Here is a 24,203-nt window from a genome sequence, read left to right as displayed (position 1 = left end):
CAGAGATAAAAGAAGACGCGCTGCGGATTCCAAATTTACAGTTTGGGATGCTGATGTTGCGAGATGCATATCCATGCCCAGGATGAGTTTGATCCATGGTTTCCCGTTGGCAAATACTTATTTCAATATTTCAGTAGTAAAAATGATATCTTGCATCTGAAGTTCCCGAACGCCTCTCGTCCTAGTTGGGCGAAGGGCGCATACCGCGCATGCAGTAAGGATTTTGTGACAAACGATCGGCCGTTATTTCTTAGCACCCCGTAAATAAAGAGCGGCGAGCGAGAGCGCGAGCGCACGTGTACAAATAGCCAGTAAACATTCAATAAACGGTCTTGGAATCGTCGACATTTAAGCATGCCAAGGAAGCCAAAAGCACCTCTAGCTCTTTCACGCTTGTCATCACTATTTACGGCATGTTCTGCGGCTGTTTTGGACGTAAATACGGCTACACCACGACCTCGCAGCTTCAACGGAGTTACTTATAGCACTTTCGTGCATATACGCTGAGCCATGATTTCAGGAGCGAGCCAAGTTTACGTCTTCTGCTTCCTCGGATGTAGAAACTCCTTTAGGAACAATCTCATGTATAGTACAATGTGTTCATAACCATACGGACTCAGAGCTCATCTGAATACACGTGAGTTTCGACCTGGGAGTTGCCATAACTCGATATAATGGTTTTCTCGGCAATTCCTGCATATCGGTTATCGTTTTAGTCCAGTGGTACGAGTGCGCAGCCACCGAAGGCTGCTACTCAAAGCCGTCTTCGGATCGCATTGCCCCACGTCTATACTCTTGGCGAACTCGCGGTAGCCATCGACGAACTTGAACCACCCCACCCTTTTCTTTCAACTCCCCGTCTCTATCATGCGAACTTTGTAGCTTCCGACCCATGCACATGCCAGAGCCAAGCGAGTGGCCGTATCGGGATGCTCTCGAGTGGTGTGGGAGCCCGCAGCCTGAAATATGCCACTCGCGTTGTGAGTTAGTTTAATATGCAAATGGAGAAAGATAACGGAGCTGATCGGTGAAGAGTGGAGAAGCTGTTAAGTCGTGATTCCGGTAGCCGTGTCTATCTTCTGTGTATATCCCAGCAACACGGATCACCGCACTACGACACCGATGCACCGCACGATCTTCTGTCCCGTGCTCGCTTTTTCGTTGCACTAAAGTACTCTTCGACACCGGCGAGGATCGTGCAAATAAATTCTACCTACGACTGTCATTTCATCAAGTTTTGTACACCGCTCGTGTACGAGAATGCGCTGCAGATGGTGTTGTGGCTTTTCTCTCTATCATATACTTGCATCTGGGTCTGCTCTTGAACCTCCATCCTGCAGTTTTCAGAGATAGGTCAGCGAACCAGTCGAAATTTGCAAAAATAAAAGTTCACGCGTCATTAGTACTCAGGCAATTGATGCTACTGATCAGGAAATCCAGATTATCCGAAAAGCTATCAACGCTGTAGTGGAATTTTTTGTTAGTGGAATATTTTACAACACAGAGCGTTCAATTTCGCTCAGAAAATCTTGTGCATTTAGCCACAGAACGAGTGCGGCGTCTCGGAGGCGGTGAGCGCGAAACGGAACGATCGGTCCACCGTACAAGCGTGATCTCCGCTTAAAAAATGGAGAAGTCTCTGAAAATGGCAGAAGTGTTTGCGCCGTGGTGCATGTAAGACGATTCGACCCCCAAGATGTTCGATTTAAGTACGTACTGAGAGGGGAATGCCCCTGGTATGGGTTAATACTTGTTAGCTGTGCACTTCTTCATGTACGAGCATAATAAGGGTATTGGTGTAGAGAGTATATAGCGATCAAGAGAATATTGCAGCGGGGTTTGAGTGTATGCGGGAAAGCATGCAAGGTTATCGAGTCGTTGAGCGAGAGTATAAGTGCGCGCGCGAGAAAGGGTTGGTGGCTGAGGTGGGTAAGCGCTTCATTAGGCCGCGAGAGCTCCCTAATTACACACGGCCTCATTAGCGGCTGCTGTCCCTCCGGTAACCCTCTCCGATCCCCTTGGTCGGGCCTCTCCTCTCTGCTGGCTCTTTGCTCTCAGTTGTTCTCTCTGTGCAGACCTGCAGAGTTGTCGTCTCGCATGTACCTTCTTCTTGCGTCTCCTATCTCTCACTTTCCTTTCACGGCATGGCATGGCACGCCACGCTACACGCCACAGCGCCTGGATCGTGAGAGACGAGAGAATGAGGCAGGGCGCCAGGAGGACAACCACTTCCAGCAACCACACAACTCTGTGTTTTATCACCTCACGACTGCGAACTACGCGACCATCCGATCGTAACATTCATCTTATGTGCCATCGTATTATGTCGAAAAAGCCATCAGCTCGATACCTCGTGATTTGACATTATTCTTCGTATTGAATTCCTAAGGTTTGTGCGTGCGGATGTGCTTTTTGGTGAGAAAGACGCGATCGTCGGTAAAAAGGCTTCGTTCGCAATGACTTGGGCTGCAGGAAAAAAAGTGGATGAGGATTCAAATTGGATGGATCGTTGTTATAAGGAGCTGAAACGCGCAAAATATAAGCCCATCGTTCCGAGGAATCGCTGCGCTTATCAGTACAGGAATGAGCGTGTTTCTGTAAATCCACAACTCGAAAGAGAACCGGCCTATCCAATAGGAAAGCTGATTCGATCACCACCACCCTTCGGTCCTTTCGGTCGAGTAAAAGGGGTGCGAAAACTCCGCAGCGGCATTGGACCCTCCAACATTGAAAGACCCTCGGTGGTCTTAAATATCCCTCGAGGCTTCGTTAAAATCACCTCGACTGTCCCGATGCTCCGAACGCGGATGTATTAAGATCGTATCTAAAAAGCTAGCGAACCATCGTCAAATGTTCTCACACTCTTTTCATTACTTAATTATTAATTTGAACGTAACTGCCTCGAGTAAAGTATAAGTTCGACGAAAAGGATGAGTGAAAGGAATTGGTAGAAAAATAATTTGAAGCTCGAATATCTGCGGATGTTGTTTTTATAGGTAAATAAAAATTCAAACGCTCAAAAAGCGCCATATTCGAGTACATATAAAAGTGCGGCAGGGCCGCTAGCGTGTTTCTCGATGAGTCCGCCGTGTCATTGAATCGATGCGCGATTCATTCGAGGAATTCTTTGATGTTTGGGGTCTCGTTGTTTTCTTTTGATTTCGCGAACGTATGAGACGGAATGTGTTGTTTGGTGGCGGAGCTCCGAGCGAAGTTTGTCAGTAGGAAAGCAAGCGCGGTCCGCGAGACATCCAAGGACGAATAATCGATTGGGTAACTCTGCGATTCGGTGGTACACCTGGTACACACGGATTCGATAAAGCGACGAGTCGCCGAGGGATTCTCTGATTGATGCGTGTCGTTCTTCTTGTCAAGCGTTCTATGCACTCTCTCCGCTGCTCTCCCTTTTCAATGGTTCGCGTCGGCGACGTTACAGGCTTGAATGGGACCCGCGCCGCTCCGAGCTAGAGTCTGCACAGAGAAGCAGCAACAGCCGCCGACGCTGCGCGTCCCATCGCCGGAAACGGTCCATCACATAACCACGTGACCACGTGACGGTCCAGCCTTTGTTCGGCGCGATCATTAGTCTGTCAATATGCCCAAACGACGCTCGGCTCGCTATAGCCGGTCCAGCCGCCCGCCCTATACCTATCTACCTGCACAATGCGCCCATTGTCTTGCTTGCTCGCGTATTATACACCCCCATTATGCGCGTAGGCGCGTGCACAAGCGCGAGCACGAGCCGCGAGTTTGTTCCCTCTGTAGCTGCTGCAATCCTCTTTCGTGGGTGGATAGTTTCGTGCGTGCTCGACGTGCCGAGCAAGTGATGCCCGCGTTTCGCACTCTCTTCTTTGTTACATGGCTCTTGGAGCGTTCAAATGAATTTTCATTCGCTCTGGCTTGACGGTGCCTCGCTATATTTTCTCTCAATATTAACCGAACGAAAGGGCACTTTGCGTCAACATAAACAATCATGGAGTCTCAAAAAAGTGTGATTAGCCAAAAGCTCGTGATTTTCGAGCCCCCAAAAATGTATGTGACTGATTCAGGTTCTCGAAACTCCGTAAATCACTTGCTAGTTCATTGGGTAATCCTGGCAGCGTTAATGTCCCCGCGTATTCAGAGCTTTTCTTCGCATTCAATGCTACCCTGGAATGTAGCAATGAACGAACCCGGCGCGAGGATCTTTCCCTGATCCTGTAAGCGTTTTCACCCCTTGGAGCTTTCACCCCGAGTGTATACAGTCGTCGCGTGTTAGTTGAGAAATTGTGGCGGATCAGAAAGGGTGTGGTAACCGTGAAACCTACTATTATCCTCCAGCGTATACACACGCCTCTATACTGCCTCGCCCAGTACGACAACGATGACAGACTTCGGAGAAGCTCCAAGGGAGCGAAAGAGGGCAGGACGGAGTGCACTAAATCCAGATATATGATGCGCGCCCGTGACATGCAAATCTGGCCAAAGCCCGAAGCCATTACATTTTCAAATCTTTAAAGTCTGTTTAGACAGCCGCCTCTCGCTTTTGCTCCCATGTCGCTCAACCACCACCACCAATAAAACCAGTCCAACGCCTGCGATATCGGGCCGCGCTATTCGCACACTTGTTTCACCACCCGCTTTTAATCGTTCCCGCGGAGCTCAATCTAATATCGTGGACGGAAATCTCCGCGCTCAAGCACCCTCGTGGAAAATGTTTGTGCCTGAAGCATCGATGCGTTTGTGGAGCCCACTTTCGGGAGTGTACCAAAAGTATTTTATATTTTCTTCGGAATCTCCTCATTTGCGTTTATTCTCAAAAAGCCTCAATCATTATCGGGGAATAAAAGGATCGAATACCGGATTCCTCGGAGAAATACACGCGAAAGATTTGTTAGCAACTCGTGTAGAGATCCGCTTGGGAAAAGTCGTGCGCAATCGAGCACCCCTGATGGGCCGGATCAGCGACAGCGATCTCCCTTTCCCCTGTCCGCGCCGCGATGTACGTGATCGACGATTGATGCGAGTGGTTCGCGGAGACGAGTTTTTGTCGAAGACCGTGAGTCTCTCTCCGATGAGTCTCGGGGCCAACAGCGGAGCCAAGAGCTGCGTGCTGCACTCTCTGCGATTATATTTCGTCACGGGCCAGACGAGAGAGCTCTCGAGCTCGTTCGATTCTTACGGTGTGGTCATCGCGAGTTTTGCCCCGAGGGCCCCACCCGGACCCCTAGTTTACGTTTTATAGCTGGGCCAATTAATGCCCGATAAAAAGTAAGCGGACTCGAGGGTGGTCGACACTCGACATCGAGTCGCGAACTCTATATACGTATAAACATCCCCTCTCTTTTCGCTTTTGGACCTTTTCTTCTCCGGACTACTTCACCACCAGTTTTTTCCGCATCCTCGTCTACCTTTTCGGGCTCGCGTATTCTTTACCTGTAACTGTATCCCCGAGCCCTTGTGTGTACCTGATTTCTCGGCTGGCTCACAGCTGTCTTTCGATCGAGATTTACATTTTTTTCCTCCAGCATTCGCTGCTCCGGCGAATCGACCTTAAAAAGAAAAACGCAATCCTCGGCGGTGTTATTCACTGGTCGAGCCTCCGCGAACGGCGAGGGACGAGTGTTCTAAGCGGAAAATCAGAACTAAACAAAGGGAAGAGTGAATCAAGGCGGGCACTTTTTGCGGCGCATTCGATTCAATCGATCGTCCGATTCGATGTTGGCTATCGTTCAATGACAACCGCGGACATCATCTCGTTCGATTCACAGGCCTTATACCAATCGTCCGACCCCATCACTCTCGACGGAGTACCGCGAATGTTCCTCGTGATTATCGTCATTCTGGGAGCGTACCGCGCCAAGCCGGAAACGTGATAAATTCAAGTGCACGCGTGTTGAATCCAACGAATGCGAAAATAAATCCGGAGACTCGACACTTTCGCTCATTCTCAAGCCAGATATAAACGGATATTAATATTAAATCATATAAGACCAGAAGCGGGGGAGGCAAAAGCCAAGCGAAAAAACTTGTACTCGACGTCTGCTCGGGCGCGTACGAGTTCGAGTTGCCCGCGAGAATTTGGCGAACAATGGTGGACGCAGGAGGATGAGAGGATTACGCCGCACGCGCACGGCCCGAAAGTCCAACCAAGAAACAGCATCAGCGGACTTGAAAACTGCCGCCGACACAATGGGAACCAAGTCGGCGGACCGACCTCTGACCCGTGGCGAAAACATCCTCCGCACAGTCACCACCGCCGGTGCCGCCGCCGCCATCGCGAGCCTTCGCATTCACATACGAATATATACTCCCGTATTCCACGCTCTCATCCGTGCACTCCGCGCTTTCTATCTCTGTTTCGATTGTGTGCTAATGCTACCGCGGGCATGTGGACTGACCCTTCTATGTGTATATACATTCAACAGAGCTTAAATACACGACGGAGAGCATGTTTCACCTCCTCGCGCCCGGGCTAACTTTTGCGTGCAATAAACTGTCGCTTCGATCTTACTGCATCTGAAAGTCATTCTGTAATTCAGTCGCGAGAATGAAAAAGCTCGCTGTGCAGTTATTCGTGTGTCCTAAAATGTTGGCCACTGCAACAATTTCTTGACTATCTCCGTCGATTTCAGTAATGATACAAGAGCTCCACCGATTCGACAGAGCTGAGAAAGCGGAAGAGAAAAGCAGTGATATTTTCGGTAGTACACTGACCTTGAACCGAATATGAAACTTTTGCCGTTAGTTGAATAGAGAAGTGAGAAGAGAAAGCTCGAGGGTTCGGGACGAAGGTCAGTGTCTGCATAAAATCGCAGTTGTTGAATAAGAGAGCGTGGAGAAGAGGGCGAGAAGGAGAGAAGGCGGGGAGGTGTGTAGGCCGTATACGCGCCTCCCATGCTTGCGAACGAAATCCACGCGGCGTTGCGCTCTACTCTCGTACTATCCTCGCTTCTCGGCTGGCTTGTGCTACTATAGAGTAGAGCGCGCGCGGCGAAGGTTACCCGGCTGACTGGGATGGCTGTCGGGTTGTAGCATTTGCTATGCTGCCTGCGCGGCCCGAGGCTACGTGCTTTGCCTCGCGAGTCACGACTCAAATTCAACTCAAACTCTCGGGTACCGCGCGCTGCTTTCTGCATGCGCTATTCCGGGCACCGAGAGCGCGCTTCCCCCGAGTCACCGTTCTCGTACTCTCCGCTCCGTAGTCGCAGACTGGCTGCGGCCTGTGCCTGCGATGACGTAGCGACGGGGGACGTCTACGAGAGATGTCCGGATGCGACCTTGACACCAGAGTTCATGCACTTTCCACAACGCCTCTCGCGTCTTTCACCGGGTCACAGTCGATCGGCGACGTGCTTATTTTTCACCCCATCACGCGTCCGCAACTTTTAACTCATTTACCCCGTCGTTCAGTGTCTCTAGCCTTTCGCCTTTCCTATTAAAACCCCCGATGAGAGATGCTCGGTCAGGCTTCGAAAGTTATTCTCCGGACGTCAAGTTTACGGTAACGGTAGAAATTTCCAAAACACGCACGTGAGTGAATCAATAATTAAAAAAGAATCCAGAATTTATTATCTTCATTTCGGGACAAAATTATGACGTCGACAGAAGTGTCCGCCGAGCGGGAGCCGACAAAGTCTCATGGTAATTTCATGCTGACATTTTTTCCCGCAGTCCAGTTATACGGATTGGTTATCTCGATTGTTAAAAAAAGGTTCATCAAGATTGAATTAAGTCTAAAGTAATAAGAGGCTGCGCGCACCTTGGCATATACATTCGTAACAATTTATTCAGCATCAGTGCACATCTCTCACTTTGCCTGTGCAACAACACATAACGCATACACGACATCTACCCACGTGCAGATTATCCGTAATGTATCGTAGTTTTGCTGATTTATCGTTGGAATGAGAGGAGGCAAGTAGCACAACCTGATTGGAAAATTGACAGAAGAAATCGATTCTTCCCGAACAATATATGTAAAGGGTGAAAAAAAGAGGACGAAGAGCCTGGAAGAGTGTTCTGCTTTGGGGCCTCGTTGCGCGCACTGACTCGTACAACCTGTTTCCGAGCGTTTTCCTTTCCTCGAGTGTACCTCGCCCGGGGCGCTAAACCTATTTCCCAGCTGTTTATTATTTCGTTGTACATTCTCTCTCGCCCGTGCTCGCGTTAATTGCGTCATAAATATAATATCGTAATGGCAATCGGTGCCGAGTCGTTTTGTCAGATTGCCTTCTGTGTACGCTTCTGAGTTGTGAGTCCTCCGATGAAACAGTAGTAGGGCTGATATGATATGCGAAACGGGGAGCAATGAGAGAAATAAAAATAAACTTGCATAGTATATTGTCGGATAGAGGAGCCAGGGAGAGGAGCGCGAATGCGAGAGCGAGGGAGACGAGAGGAAGGAAAAAAACGACGACAAAGCAGAGACATGGCAGGACGAATGGGCGAGAGTAACTCCGGCCTTAGCGATAATTAAACCGAAATAAAAATCCATCCTGCATGCTTGCTCCGCAAGCTCGTCAATCCTCTCATCCGACATTCTATCCAACTGCTCGATTACCTTATGTTATCTCCCGATCCGCGCTCCCTCTTTTTCCCCTTTATTTCCGAGCGGCCTGCCCGCTCATATCTCACCGCAAATTCGTATCTCCATTCACCGTGTTTCTGTTCCAACAGCACACGCAGCTATTTGGCACTGTTCAACCGCTAATTGTCATAACCTTTTCCCCGTCCGTCTTCCAAATGAAAATTGGCTTTTACACGAGCGTACGAGCAGGAATATGCTCCGAGGGAATGGGAGCATTTCCCGATCTCCCAATGAAAGGATAACGGTGTCCATCTCTCTCGACCTCCACTAAATATAGCACGAATATATTGACTGTTGAATTCCAACGTATTTCATGCTCGAATATTCCCACTGTTACGGATCGTGCCTGTTCATGGATAATTTCCTTTGCACAAAATCCGCTCTCTTGGAGCACGGATACAGACTCACAAGTCCTCTGGAACGAACAGTGCAAATGGAAGCTCATTCTCGCGGCTACGATTTGTAAGCCTATTAAATTAATACAATGGCACCTTGTGGGATTGAAAATTTCGAACATTTGGAAACAAGACGGATAAAAATAATCAATAGGAACGATACCGATGTGATGATCGACCACAAAGTCGCTGCAGCATTCCATTTTATGTATTTCGCGATCAGTTATTCTCGCTAATATTTTATCGTTTTTTAACCGTAGCCACAGTCCATTTCAGACCGAAAGCAACAAGCCGTGCGGCAAATTCAAGACAAATTCCAAAGGGGGCTGTGCATCTAACCAGCAAGACCAAAGAGGCGGAGAGAGAGAGAGAGAGAGGGAAGTTGAATCAGCTGACTAGGAAAACTGACCTAATTATTATGCATTTATTCGCGCGTATTCAAATGCGCCGGGCGTCCGCGACGGTAGATTCTCTCATGCTCGCTTTCCATCGCTACACAGCCGAATATACGCCAAGAGTACCTTGCACTCTCGCACATAGAGACACAAAGCCGGTGGTTGCCACGAGAGCGCGCTTCAATCGGCTCGTGCTCAACGAGCGAACACATTCTTTTAGGCATGCGCATTCGCGCTCGTCCCATACCGATAATCGTCAACAACGCATTCCGAAATATACTAGGTGTATATTAACGTGGGAGTAAAATGAGCTGTGGAGTGGAATATCAAATGGGAAAAGGCGTCGAAAGTACTTTGCAAAATGTGCATGCCTTCATCACGTGTTGAGGGGTTCTATCGATTCTACGTGTGCCACCGATGGAAGTTCTTAATCCTCCTTCGACAATAATTACGTCCGAACAAAGAAGATTGTTCGTGAAAGCGATCGCGAGGTCGGTCTTGACGAAGCACGCGGCAAATCGCCATCGCTGAAGTATTCCGCCTCTGAATTCTTGAGTACACAATAAAATCCGTTCGACTTTGAACGCCATGATGGTATGCGAGGAGACAAGACTTTGTGAGAATCCTCGATAAAAGGGTCGAGAAGGTGGAAAAGTAGAGACTATACATGTGGATTGGTTGGCGTGGTCGAACAGGCTCCAAGAGCATGCAAGAAGGGGTTGTACGACGAGAGAGAGAGAAAGAGAGGGGCTCGGCAGGAGAGAGAAGCACGAGGAAGACGGAAGAGATAATAAGTTGGAGAAAGCGAGAGGAGGAAAGAGCGAGCAAAGTTGGGCAGACCGAGGGTACAAAATACCTAGCTCGTGTCCCGCTGGTTGTAAGCGTCGGTACGCCTGTCTGTCGCTCGATGGTTTGGTTTTGTCCGCGCGTCGGCTATACCGCGGGGGTGGCAGAGCGGGCGTTCGTTTTCGTTCCCTCTCAATATCTCCCTTGTAGTCCCTCGGCTGCGGGGAGGGAGAGGGAGCGAGAGAGAGAGAGAGAGAGAGAGTGAGAAGCCAGGAGAGGTTTAGCGGGAGGGCGTCTCGGCGCCATGCTGATTTGCATGTTGCGCCGCCATGACGGCCGCCACCGCCACCGTTCGCTCCGACACTCGCTTCGGGCTTGAAAGGGGTTGAAGCGGTGCGGGGGTTCGCATCGATCGTTCTCGTCCGTCCTCGCCCATCTTCCCTCCGCGTTCGAACCTGCCGGCTCTTTCTCTCCCACCAACTGCTGGACCTCGATATATAATATCAATTAATTTATCACCCATTGTTTTGTGTTAAACTCGCTCTAATTACTGTTTCAATTGGCGCCCCTCCTTCCAGACCTCTTTCCACTGCACATTCCAATCGAACCGGACCAAAGTGAAAATCGCACGTACGAAACGATCTCGAGGAACTGTGACACTTGTCCTGGTGCGGCGCAACGGGCTTAACGACGCACCGCAACAATTTTATGAGAGCTTCGCTCCTATAAACTTGATTTTAGGATATATTAACGCGGGACGGAGAGACCAGCTGCGGTGGCAAAGAGTCGAGCGACAGCTCGACTCTTCGTGCGCGCGAAAGCGCGCCCGCGCGCGGCCTCATTATCCCAGTGTTATATTTACGAATCTCTAAGCAAGTCTCACTTAACGTCCTCGCTTGGCGCACATCGCCAGTATATTGCAAATAACGACATCGGTAACCCGGAGTAGGCTACGGACCCTCGCTAATTTGAATGCACGCCGACGCCACGGGGCGTGTGTTCGTTCGCGCGTGTCTCTGTACATCGCCTTGCACATGCACACACCCAACTCTCGTATAAACACAAATGTACGTATGAACACACAATTGAGAGACTTTACGCGATCCCCGGGCATGCTCCGCGTGTATCGCTACGGATACACGAGCGTATTCGCGACCGGGTGTACAACTACGACGCTATAATCCTTCCGTTCTCGTTGTTGTTGTTGTTGCTGCTGCTGTTGCTGCTGCATTCCTACGATACACTCTCCGCGCTTTTTTTCTTTCCCTATCCATGACTTTTCTTTATGGACACTTACGCGTACTGGATGAGGCTAGAAAAATGGAGAGTTCAAAGAGAAAGCGAGAAAACGAATACGAGGGGAGATAAAATTTTACGGTTTGCTGGTAACACTGTGCAAGGCGATGCACTCCATTTGCAGCACTGTGTGTGTGTGTGTGTGTGTGTGTGTGTGTGTGTGTGTGTGTGTGTGTGTGTGTAGATATATACTTAGAAAGCATTATGCGATACAATATGATAGGAAGCATGTACATAAATACGGAACTTTTCGCTGTGTACAGACATACAGGAGAGTTACAGAATTCCATGGAGAACCAATAGACGACGTACGTCCTATATTTACTTATGCTGTCATAGAATAGCGAAGGGGTTGCTACCGAGGCGACAGATCCTCATGAATGTACAGGCTTGCCTCTGTTTGTTTTCGTTGGACCACATAGCGTGATACGTTTGCGTAATGCGGTACATCCGACGGTTCTCGCTCCCGGTCCCTCCTCGTAGGAGAGTCCCCAACGAACCGGCAGCGGGGGTGGAGAACCGCTCGGCACAATCCGCCCGGCAGTAATTCATCCCCGACCAACTTCATTCGGATACAACCACCCGTTTCACTCTCCATTTTCATTCGTACTTTTCTCACCGTCCTGCCAAAATTCGACCACGAACGAAACGGACAAAAAAGACGAATTAAAGGTCCGATGTGGGGACGTTGAGGTCGAAATAAAGACCCGTTATACACAACGCTCGATCGAGAACGCGCTGAAATACATTGTTTCATGACACACTTTCATCCGATAGATTGGCAATTTCATGGTGCTGGAAGAGGGCACGTGAAAATCGGAATTATGCTCCCGGAAGGGCGCAGGTTTCGCTGATTTTGAGCAAATTACTTTTGACGCAGCCTCGTGACAATGGGAACGCCGACGAAGATCAAAACTATCGATAAGACGTAAACAAAGTTCCGCATTCAATTGCTTTCGCTTTCGGTACTTGACGAGGTTATTATTCTACACAAAGTTGAGCTCAAACTGGAAACGAGTAGCCGTTAAAAAGTGAGAAAGACGATTCGAGTTTGACATGCTAGTTGTAAAGTCGTTGGCGCCTCTTCGATTGCTCGCTGCGGTTGCGGTAGGACTCACATACGGCTATGCTTTTATGACTTCGAGGTCGTACGAAACTTTCCGGAAAATCCTTGGCGAGCTCGTAAAAAGCGCGCGCGAGAAAGTGTCCGAGGGAGAGAGAGAGAGAGAGAGAGAGAGAGACAGAGACGGAGGAAAAAAGGCAGCGCGACACGGTGGAAATGGAAGGAAAAGAAAAGGAGAAAAAGATAAAGGAAAGCCAGGCCAGAGAGTGAACACGAGTATACCGTCGATATACAAACGCTGCCTCGTATACTTTGCGTCTACATAGTCATATAGGCCGAGGATAATGCGCACTGCTTCTACCGCTACAGATATAGGACGCGGTGACGTAGTACGAGTTCAGAGCAGCGGAGGAATGGTATTGGAAGTAAAAGGGGAAAGTGGTAAGAGTACACAGTAGTGCAAGGGGAACAGAGGAATAAGATGGAAGGAAAAGAGAGAGAGCATCGGATGCCGTGGACCCCTTGGATGGGTTGCCTCATGAAAGATGCATAAGACGACTCACCGGGGGCGCGATAAAGAGTCGACAACAGACAGACCGACAGTCACCCCTGCCTGCAACCCCTAATACTTGCTTGCAATACACCAACACGAGGATCGGGCTAGCGGCTGACTGCAGAAACTTCAATACTCAAATATATGTACACACGTCCACCTTCATCCGCCGCGCGTCCGACCCCTCTGCGTTCATCGCTTCTTCCTTCTTTCGTCTTCCCCCTTCTACCGTTATCCTTGCTCCCACCCACCGCAGGGGGTGGTTCCACTATCAATTAATTATAATCTAGATTGATGGATCCGATCGACGCGTATCGGAGATTAGTCTCGCTGCTGTCGTTTTTCCTAGGAAAGCATCCCATTCCGAACATCAGCGCTGCTCGATGTGCACGCGTCCATTCTTTTTTGCAGATTCGACGTCGCGGTGAAAAGTAAATTTTATCGGTCACTATCAAAAACTGTTTTTACTATTTCACTAATCGTAGCTGAGATGCTACTTTGACTGGGTCATAGAAAGGAAAAATTTGGGCCCCCCCGTGACCCCCGAGCTCCTTGAATCCTGCTGACGTTTGTGGATTTTGACTTAAAATTACTCACTTATCATGCACGATAATGATTTCATACTAATTGAGAATAGAGGAGAAAGCGTGTTTGGATTTGAGGTATAAGCGAGTCTCGTCTCAGTGGACTATCGATGTGTCTCGTAACTCTTGCTAGCGTTACGTTCCCGAGGTCTGTAGGCTAATGGCATGCAAGCAAGCAAGCAGCCGACCAACCGAGCTCGACTCCCGTCCGCGTCGGTCGATAAGGATTAGCATTTTTATGGGTCTATCCCGCTTATGTGCCACGGCGCCTCGTGCCACCTTGTTTCCTTCTACACACTCTTCGCACACGCGCCATCAAACGCCTTCTCATAATACACATGCATCAAGAAATACAGCAACATCCCCCTGATTCCTTTGGATGCTCTATTATTTCTCTGCTCTCGCTTCCACCCGATTCCCTCGTAACTTTAACGCGCTCAGCGAGTCTTGATTATGCGCCGAATGAGACGCGCGACTCGATTCTTTCCACACAAATCATATTCCACAATGCGATCCTGCCGAGCCGACAGGAAATTTTACGCTTTTTCGCGCCACGATCAGCCCGGCGTCAAAACCAGAAGTCTCGAAGCGTTTCGCTTGCCCTCCTGCATGCCTCCCGCTCGTCCTTTTCAATATCTAAATGTATATTAGTGTATATGCTCTTACGCAGGAGTGACAAGGGTTCGAAATAAGACCCTCCGCGCAACAGCTTCATCGTCCATTTTCATCCAGTGGCATCTTCGCCCCGCCATTTTTGTGCCAAAGCTTCCCACTATTTTCGACTCTAAAAGACCCAACGTCTCCGCGGCTCGCGAGCTTTTTTTGCTTAATCTATTCTCATTTTCTCGCGTCCATGGATACACGGGCCGTCTCCTGTTGTCGGCGATCGACACACTTTTCTCACAGAAGTAACTCATCCGTTCTCGCGCCCCTTATTCGTCTGAAACAGGAATGAAAATACCGTTTAAAAGAACCACGTTTCAGTATTTTTATACTAAAAAATATTTGCATCTTCACGATCATTCCTTCAAAGTTGAAGGGACGAGGGAATCGACCTTGAAATATTTGTCCAGTTTTGCTAAGGGAGCAGTCTCCCTCCCACTGTATTTCCTGGGTCCCAATGGAGATTTAAAATAAATAATAACCGTTATCGTGTTCGCACAGTTATCATCGAAATATTCGGCACTAAATGTGGCTACGAGTACGTACGAGGATAGGATAGATGCGAGGGAGGCAGCACGAGCCTCGAGACCATTTGGTGTATGTAACGCGGCATACTATGTAGCACTTGGTGAAGTAAACACGCGTGTACCGCCGTAAAGCTCGTGTACGCGAGGCATGGGGTGTTTAGTGCGTGTTAACGGGGCGAGTCAGCCATAGAACGGGAAAGTGAGAGGGCAGGTGGGAGAGGCGCATCAGGAAGGAAGAGAAGGAGAGCGAAAGATAAAAGGAGAGTAAGAGGGTGGTTCGAATAAGCGTTGAGGAGGCTCGGCACGTCGAAGGGCCGTCGTCGAGTCCGACAGGGTCGAGGCTCGTCGGCGCTTGCGCGTTTCTATGACTACCATCCTCGCTATACGCCCCCGCACGCCGATTTTCCCGTTCCATCGGATCGCCTCTCTTCGCAAGCGCAACCCATCCACCCTTATCCTCGCCCTTCGTAACACGTACCAAGCGTCTCCCTCTGCTTCCTCCTCGTTAGTTATCTCCCCGTCTCGCTCTATCTCTTGTGCACGTTCCATCCTCACTTTTACGCGCTTACTCTCTTCCCTCCGACCCTTTTTTCCGCTCTGCTTTCATCTCCTTCCGACCCAACTGCGCTGCCTCTCGCCTCTCGCGTCATTCCTCTCGCAGCTTCCCAACACGTCGCCCTTCTATTTCATCCATTTCTACATGTGCACGTGTGTATTCCCATTTGGATGTAAGTATACGTGTATAAATATAACCTCCGTACCCCCTTAGATATCTCGCTTCTTGAGCCACCCTCCTCCCTGGCCCAATGTTTGCATCGTTCGCCTCTCGAATCTTCAATCTAACCTTTTAACGCATCTATCTTTACCTCAATTCTCTCACTTGCTGCTGCAGAGCCCGCGCCAGACTCAGACGTTACTCTCGTTACGTACGGATCGCATTAGCATATGCGCCTATTAAAGCTCTCGAGAGCGAAAGCGGCACCTCCCGCTCCTGCCTCCTTAACCAACCGTCCAATTTTCTTCTCCCCTTGTTTCTTTCGCTACAGCTGCGTTTATGATTTCACGTGCATTCCTCACTTATTGCTAAATCAACAGAAAGAAGATAACACATCCGCTAGAACTTGCGGAAACAATCGAAACAACATTTACGATGGAAAATCATTCTGAATTCCAAAACTATATGAAAGCGACCGGGACTAAACGAAGTACGTGAGAAAATATTGCAGTTTATAGGAGTTTCAGAAGCTTTGTCTGCTTCTTACCGTTAACGACCAGAAATGGAGATTCGTGACGTGATTTTTTTTTATTTTTAAGAAAATAAAATTTTATTCATAGCTGCCCTCAAGACATTGAAAATTTTTCTCCAATCATAAGTGGAATTTATTCATGAAATATTGACGATCGTTTTTTAATGTCATTTTTGAATGATGGTTCAGGGGCAAAAACGGAGCAGCTCAGAAAAACCGAGTCATAATTTCAGCGCATCGAGTACAATGCGCTTTTTTTAACTTTTTTTCGTTTTTCTCTATTTAAGCCATCGATGCGCAAAACGACAATAATTTAGGACACGCAATTTCAAGTACACAGTTTTAACTGAGGGACAAAATAAAAATGATTCAAAATCACACGTGTTCTTTGAATGATTCTAAACACTTTCTGTTCTATACAATTTTTTTGTTGAGTTGATATTTTTCGAGAAAAAAAATCATAAAAATTTACATCATGCCGTTTTCAAGTGCTGCAGCAACAATAACGAAGATCGATTTGGAAGAAAAAAAACGCCTAAAATTCTTGACCCTCGACTCAAAATGCAAAAATACTAAATAATTTGATATAATTATACAAAATAAATGCCAGATTCTGAAAGAGCACAAAATTCGAAAATTTGAAGTTTTGCACATGAACGGGTTAAAAAAAACAAATGGTGGAAAAACAATTACACAAGTTTTCATGCACACCCTCTTTTGCCCCGGTTTCCACCGAATCAATTGATCCGGTACCGATAATGCTTCTTATCTCATACTTCAATTGCATAATCCTATATATACCTTTACACTTGCACCATTCGAGACAAAGTCGCGACGAGCTTGTGTTAAGATGCAAAGTATAAAGATTGACGGAAGTGAAAAGTGCCAGTTCGCTCTTTTTAATGGGCCGTTGTACGTGCCATGTTTGGGTTCGTGGCGTTGAATAGAAAAATAATAAAAAATAATAAAAAAAAAAAAAAAAAAAACGGAGCACCTAAAAAAAAACTGGTACACGGAGCACGAGAGTAGTACTTTACGATATTTTCATCGGGGAAATAAGTAGATGGGGCGAGTAAACGAGCGAGAAAAAGTATGCTATAAGCACCAACCATTTTGATACTTATGTATCTAGAGATATACACGAAATACGTACAGTAAATACGTAGTAAAGTGCTTTACGCGCCCGGGAAACTAACCGCGGAGAGCGTCGAGAGTTGTACTCGGGCGCGGAACCATGCACGTTCGGCGGGATCTACTTCACTGGTGCGTGTGTTTAACGTTTACTGGCGGGTGTTACAGCGGCTAGTACGCATAAATCGTTTTACGATCTGTCGCTAAAAACGAGATTCCATGCGCGAAATTAGGTGATCGGCGATGAAACGAATGTTAGTTTACCTCGAAGAATAGTGTTGAGTCGCGATGCTAATCGCGCTGACCGAGTGCCGTTTCTTGAAACTTGTTCTAACGGTTCGATCGAATTTTTTGTAAAACCGAAGCAGGAGCGCATGCGTTCCGAGAAAACGTAGGCACAGTCCTGAAAATGCGCGTACGTTTTGAAAGCAAAGCGCGCGCCAACTTTTCCGGTGGCAACATATCAATCTTTTATTTCTCACTTCGGCGAGAAGCGAGGGGCTGAAAAATACTCCGAGGACGTGGGCATTAACCGTTTAAACTTTGCTAGAGGAGCAGGTGATTAATGCGATTTGTCTTTAGCGAGAGCCTTGTATATATTTTGTATATAGCGAGGTACAAACGTATATGTATAGAGAGACGAGTTGGTTTCTCGGCAAGAGAAAACGAACGACGCGGAGCGGCTCGAGAGTACAAGTGTGTGCACGTATATATGCGCGCAGCGACAGCGACGCGGTCGGGAAGGACGCGGCGGTAGGGCAACCCTGTGCAAACGCTAACCAGGCCGCGCGCCGGAGGGGTATTTGAGGTGGACCGCCTCCCTCCACCCCTCGATGGGTGAAGCGCGGAGGACAAGATGATGGATGGTCCCTCTCCACCCCCTTAACTATGCTCGCTCCGTGAAGCGAAGGCCTCCCGACGCTGACGACGATGCTGACGCTAATGAGCAAAATATGAGGCGCCACCCCCTTCGTATTCTCGCCCTCCTCTCCCTCGCCGCCGTTCCACTTTGCTGTGTGCACCCTCTACGGGCTTCCCTTCCGTCTGATCAGCGACCGTCACCACTGGCGCAACCACACCGGCCAACCTCTCCCTTTCTCTGCGGCTCCGTTCGCGTACTTTGACTCGGCACCCTTCGACTCTCGTCGCGGCACAACTCTCTCTTCTGTCTCCACCTCGATATTGATTGTCGCCCTCAATTTCTTACATTTCCCGACGGAAACGAGAGCGCAACGACAAGACTCAAAATTGCGGTTGGAACAAAGCGATCTCTCTGTTGTCTCAAGGGCTTCGTTGCGGAGAACAATATTATTTTTTTATTCTCATTTGATGCCGGTTGAACCCGTGACACGTACGCGTGCTGCGACTCCCCACGAAAAGGGGTGAATGATTTTATTTTCATGGAATGCCCAATACTGGCCATATAAGAGCCTCCGCGAAGTTGTCCTGCCGAGATATAAATTCAGACTGGACTGTTAACGTGTTTCGTGTGTTGCAGTTCTGTGGAACGGTTCGTTGTATCATCGCGATTGCTACTTCGAAACTTGGACGAACGAACGCCTCTGCATGCGTTGCCATTCTCGTTATAAAGGCAACAAAGGATCCATCGGGTGATTATGAAAATGCGTTAAACTTCGTGCAAGGTGATGATGGCTCGTGAGTTAGTGAAAACAAAACTAATTAATTTGGCGAATCATCGGGTCCTTGTGTAAACAGGCTGGTTCGATCTGTCTTCTCGGCATAAAATAGGGGAGATTGTCGTTGGTGGAGTTTGAAATGGTGACGAGCTGAGCAGGCGCGCGAGGGTGGGAGGACGCGCGGACGCGCTTTGAACGACCACAGTGAAATGAAGGAGGTGAACGAGACGGAGACAAGCGAGATAAAGCGTAGGTGGTTTGAGAGGCGGAAGCGAGGATCGAGAGGGGAGCTCTCTCTCGTCCTTGGCTTGCTCACAGGGGATGGATATCAAAGGGGAAGATGAGGAATATCAATCCCCACGGAGAGAGGAGCGCGAGAGAGGAGGATGGGGGCGAGTGGGAAGAGGCGAAGAAGCGACAGCCACAGAGACTCAACTTAGTTTAAGCCATCGCGCTCTCTCCTCCGTAGCTCTCAACTGCGAAATCCGCTGCTCCGGAATTTATCACTGCGTCGTAACGGGGAACACTTCCTTAGACATTTTCAAACTTCTCGTTCCATCGACGCTTAAAAAAGGGGAAATGCTCGATGTGTATTACAGAAATCATCGTAACGACAAACTTTTCTTTCATCCCTTTTATACTTCTGTGATCTAGCCGCAGCTACAGTGATTTTTCTTCTCAGTATCACACGCTCAAGCTTTCTCACCGATTTTTAAATCGTTACTAAAATCTACTTGAAAATCGATCGATCCACGCGATGCAATCTCTCGAACGAGATAAAGAGGTCACACGTGTAGTATCTCAGAGCAGTTTATATGCAGTAGAACCGAAGCCTGTAGACACACGAGAGAAACAAGCGAAAGAAATCACAGGGTTGAGTTAAGTGGCACTAAAGTAGCGTGTACCGAGAGGGATTCGAGTATATATTGTTGCTAAAGTATAGCGCAACGTTGTAAACTATATAGAAGGTGAGTAAGCGTAGCCCTTTTATGTGTTATAGAGGGCCAGCGTTATCGGCGTCTGAAAATCGAGCGGCACGTGAGGTCAAGGCAGGCCATGTCGAAGCCACGCAAACCTCTACCTTCGGGTTGTTCATAGGAGTATATACCTGTCCCGATGGACGCGAGGTCACCTCGTTCTTTCTCTCTCCCTCGCACCGAGTGTCTCGTACGGCGAGCTACGCCGCGCGGCGCGCTTCCTTCCGATAACAAACGACCGAATCGCACGCTCCCTGGGCCACCTCCGCGCAATACATCTACCGAGGCAACTCCGCTTGTCTTTCTTGCCGAGTCATTTCGCTTGTTTCACTTCCTTCTTGTGGATTAGCTTTGCTGGATCGAAGATAACGTCTCATACACTTCGTGCCGCCTTCGAAATCGTCATACGGGGACGAAACCTGCCGGGAGAAGAACGTCAAAAGCTTTTCCTCCGCCGCGTATATCGGCGGATAAAAATCGCAGAAAAATATGTGGCACGAGAGAAGAAAATCGTGAGCACCGCTATACACGGCGCGCAGGCTCCTTTTTGGTATATCAAGCGATCCAACCAGGCCTCTCGCTCTCTTTCTCTCTCTCTCTCTCTCTCTCTCTAACGCTCCTTTAGATTCTCCTCTCCGTCGCGAAATAGGGGCTGAAAGGGGGTCGAACTGCGGCGGGTGTGGGTGGCCAGGACTTGGATGTAGGGGGTGTTCTTTCCCTCCGTGACGGAGGAGTTGAGAGTGCCGTTGAATATGCATGAGGTGCTACGAGTCCCCGTATCTACCGTCCTAAAAACATTCAACTCATATAGCCCGAGCAAAGAAAGAAGAGAGGAATTGAGGGAGCGAGCGACTGTGGACGGTGCGCGCCAGCCGGCGGCGAGCAGCAGCCTCTCTCAAACTCGCGCCAATCAATGTCCCATGAACGGGCCTCGACCACGAATTTCGCCACAAATAACTTGTCAGCAAACACCTTGTGTTTTTTATCCTCCTTTGCAAACTCGGCGAAAAGCCGATTTTCGTACGTACGAGCCATTGCGCCGATCATAACGCGGTAACATTGTGACACGGGCGAAAAATCTGGGAACTCGGCAGCTCGTTAACTCGGATCGATATACTTACAAAAGTCTCATGCTCAAGCTGCTCGGTCGGAGGGGTATGTTTTACACAGAAAATTAAAAAAGACGATGCGAAACAGCGCGGAGGAGAGTCCAGTCAGCGTCGATGGGTGAGCAGTACATAAAAATAACTGCGCGTCCAAGTTCAAGCGAACGACTTTGAAAACACATGTACGTTGAGATATTATATGACGTAAAAGTGTTCTACAAGAAAAAAGAGGGGCGATTCGCGGTGTCGGCGCAATAACAAATCGTAAAGGGAGATCATAAAGTTGCGTTTTTGTGAGACCGCTTATTATTATCGTAGGAGTGCGCTTCCCAAGCGGTCTTTGCACCTTGTCTCATAAAATGAAGAATATAAAGATACGCGGAGATACGTAGCGTAGCGCGGAGTAATCAAATAAACAGAATCGCGCGCACGTGAATTAGCATCTGCGTAATAATAATTTTTATTTGGTTATTTGATGGAAGGCGAGGGGCCGAGAGGGGAGGAAAATATTGAAATTTCATGGTTCCGGTAGTAGTAAATAAGAAGTGTACTTGAGAGACGAGCTCGCGCGGTTGACGTCACTGTCGCCATCTGTCGAGGAGCTTGCGCGTTGGCGTAGCCATTTTGTTTCTGGAGGTGGCCAGAAGGTCGCGGCCGTGGTGTCGCGGCACACCCGCGCATGTCCATTGGTTCCTCCCACCCGCGGCGTACGGCGCCTCTCGCCGCAGCGTTTCTCTCTCGCGGCCCCGTCGTCATCCTCGTCTTTTTCGTCGTCGTCGTCGTCGTCGTCGTCGTCGGCGTCGTCGTCGTTCCTCGTTCTCGTTCTTGAGCCTCGCCGAAAGAGCCTCGTGAAAGCCACGTTTAGCAGCGCTCCCCTCTCTTCGCAATGTCCCTTTTTCCTACCAGGCTAACGCAGCCTCGTCGACCCCACCACATCAACCATCCGCCATCCACCCGAGACGTCGTTGTTGTTCCTGCTGCCCGCTTCGCTGCGATATTATCACTCCATTTTACCCGCGATTTATCGGCCTTTATCAACTACATTGCCACCGAATAATACCGCGCTCTCCACTGCATTTATTATTGCCACTATTCTTCCCCCCCTCCCGCGACCTCGTCTCTTTCTTCGCTAACATAAGCGACGAAACGAATCGTCATTTTAATCCAAACATCGAACAATATCTTTGTTCGATTTTTCCAAGAGCCAACAAAACGATCGCGCTTCCTACTATTTTCCTCCCTCTAAAACGCCAAGTTGACCGAACTGTAGAGAAGCGTCCTCATCGTTATTGCTAGGGCCGTTAAAAACGAAGCTCAACCGCCCTCAAAAAAGTCTCGCATTGTTTTCACAATTCTTTCTTATTTTTCCAGTCTCACTACTCATTTGAGCAGACTGCGGAGCAAACTTCAGCCTCGTTAGCATCCTGTTGCCTGCAGCTGCGAACGTGCACTCGATGAGATAGGGACGTTTGCAGTGGTGACGACAGCGATCAGCAGAACGGAAGGAGACGGAGAAGTGCAAGTACGGAGAGATGGCAGAACATAAAAACAGTAAAGCTGGGAGAAAGAGGCCAAGCCGCTCGGGAAGAGAGCGAGAGAGAGAAGCACAAGTTTTATATACGCGTATAGGTAAAGGGAGTAGAAACGAGAAAGGGAGAAAGGGAGAGAGCAAGGAAAGAGGCGAGTGGGTGTGCGTGTGTATCCTGATACACGGTAGAGTGCTTTTGAAGCGAGTGCAGTAGACTGACGAAGCTCCGACGTGCACGGTCTGGTGATTAGCGCCGCCCCCCGGGGACGGTAACCGCCAATCGGTGGACGGCGTCGGGACGCCGACGTCAGGGCTCGCCGCACAATCGCGGGCTCCGCAGAAACGCGGATAGTGGGATAGGGGACACAAGCAGAGCCACGACAAAAATCAATCACCGCTTGTGCTCCGGCTTTCATGTACACGCGATGCTGTGCCGCTGGATTCCATCTCGCATCTCCGACTCTACTTCCACTTCGTTCATCGGAGTTTCATTTGAAACTCACTCTCATCGCTCGCCTCCTCCGAGTGCTGCACGACGACACGAAAATTTTATGACTCCATGTTAAGTGTAAAACAACATGACGGCAAAGTTTTGCGATCCTTCCCCAAACGACGATACGTGACGAGAAATTTTCAACTTTCGTTTCGCGATTACGAATGCGCGATTTATTTCATGAGTCATAACGACCCGCACGACGATGCGCGCATCGAGGTTTGCAAAAACTTGCGAAAAAATGGTAACCATCTTTGGAGTAATATGCGACAAATGATCCGTGCATAAGTTCTCACTGTCACGTTATTGTAATGCCAATAATTATGTCAATAAAGTATTTCGTACGACCTCCTTCCCCCGACATTGCCCCGCCGACTCCATCAATCGCTTCAATCAATTTTATTTCACATTAAAAAGTAAAAAAATTGATAAAAAAACGTTTCACGACTAGCTCAAGACAAATCCCAATATCCCCAAAGTCGTCATCCCGCCCGTATATTCAATCTTCAATATTTCAATAGAGAAAATGGCGGAGGTAAGTACTCGAATATATTCGAACGGATCTGACCCGATCATGAGGCAACGGCTGTAGCAGCTAATTGCAAAGGAGCAAACGAAGCGACAATCAGAGCCGGTGAGTAGTTTTGGTATACGTGAAGGCAAGTTTAATCTACTTGAGAATAGGAGAGCGATTCCTTTCAATTTTCAAAGGGACGCGAGGACGAGTCCGCGCATGGAGCGTGGAATAAAGATGTCAGAAGATAAGCACCGCTGACTCTGTGCGCTCCGAATTGAATTTGCATTCTACAAATGTTCACAAATTGTATTGCGATATTGTGCAAGTCTCTGAGAGAAATAGCGGCGGTCTATTGTTTTTCCGCGTTCCGGTAATAAAGTGACGACTGAAAAGCAGGGAAAATCGAGTCGAAGATTCCGCCGGTTGTTATCGTCGTTGTTTTTTTCTTACGTTTCGCGAATGACGGTTGCAATTATTGGGTGCGGTATGTGTCGAGTCTTTATTTTTTGCTCGTTCGGATAATAGGGGTTCGGAGCACGAAGCTCAGAGCCGTAACCCGTGACTGTGAAAAGATCTGCCAGGACGATAGTGATCCGCCGTTCGCGATTAATTGGTATGACTGTTGCAGAGACTCTCTTATATGTACTCGCATATAGGCTTTCGAGCGCGCGTATATATACGCACGTGGAATATCCGTGTGACGTGTGGATGGACACGGTCTCTCACGCCCGGATAG

The 24,203-nt window shown here is 48.6% G+C and overlaps 1 long non-coding RNA gene across 2 annotated transcripts in view; it reads left to right on the top strand.

Annotated features, from left to right (window-relative positions):
* Positions 1–23,313, top strand: part of LOC122406797 (uncharacterized) — a 118,200-nt gene extending 94,887 nt beyond the window's left edge. For both annotated transcript variants that reach the window (XR_006260074.1, XR_006260073.1), the window contains one exon: positions 22,301–23,313. This is a non-coding gene — a long non-coding RNA (uncharacterized lncRNA). The remainder of the gene's footprint in view (positions 1–22,300) is intronic.
* The last annotated feature ends 890 nt before the right edge of the window (positions 23,314–24,203 follow it).

The sequence above is a fragment of the Venturia canescens genome, chromosome 2 (genome assembly GCF_019457755.1).
Source record: "Venturia canescens isolate UGA chromosome 2, ASM1945775v1, whole genome shotgun sequence".
NCBI classification, from domain to species: Eukaryota; Metazoa; Arthropoda; class Insecta; order Hymenoptera; family Ichneumonidae; genus Venturia; species Venturia canescens.
The sequence above is the reverse complement of the archived record's forward strand: the minus strand, read 5'-3'. Positions and strand labels throughout refer to the sequence as shown.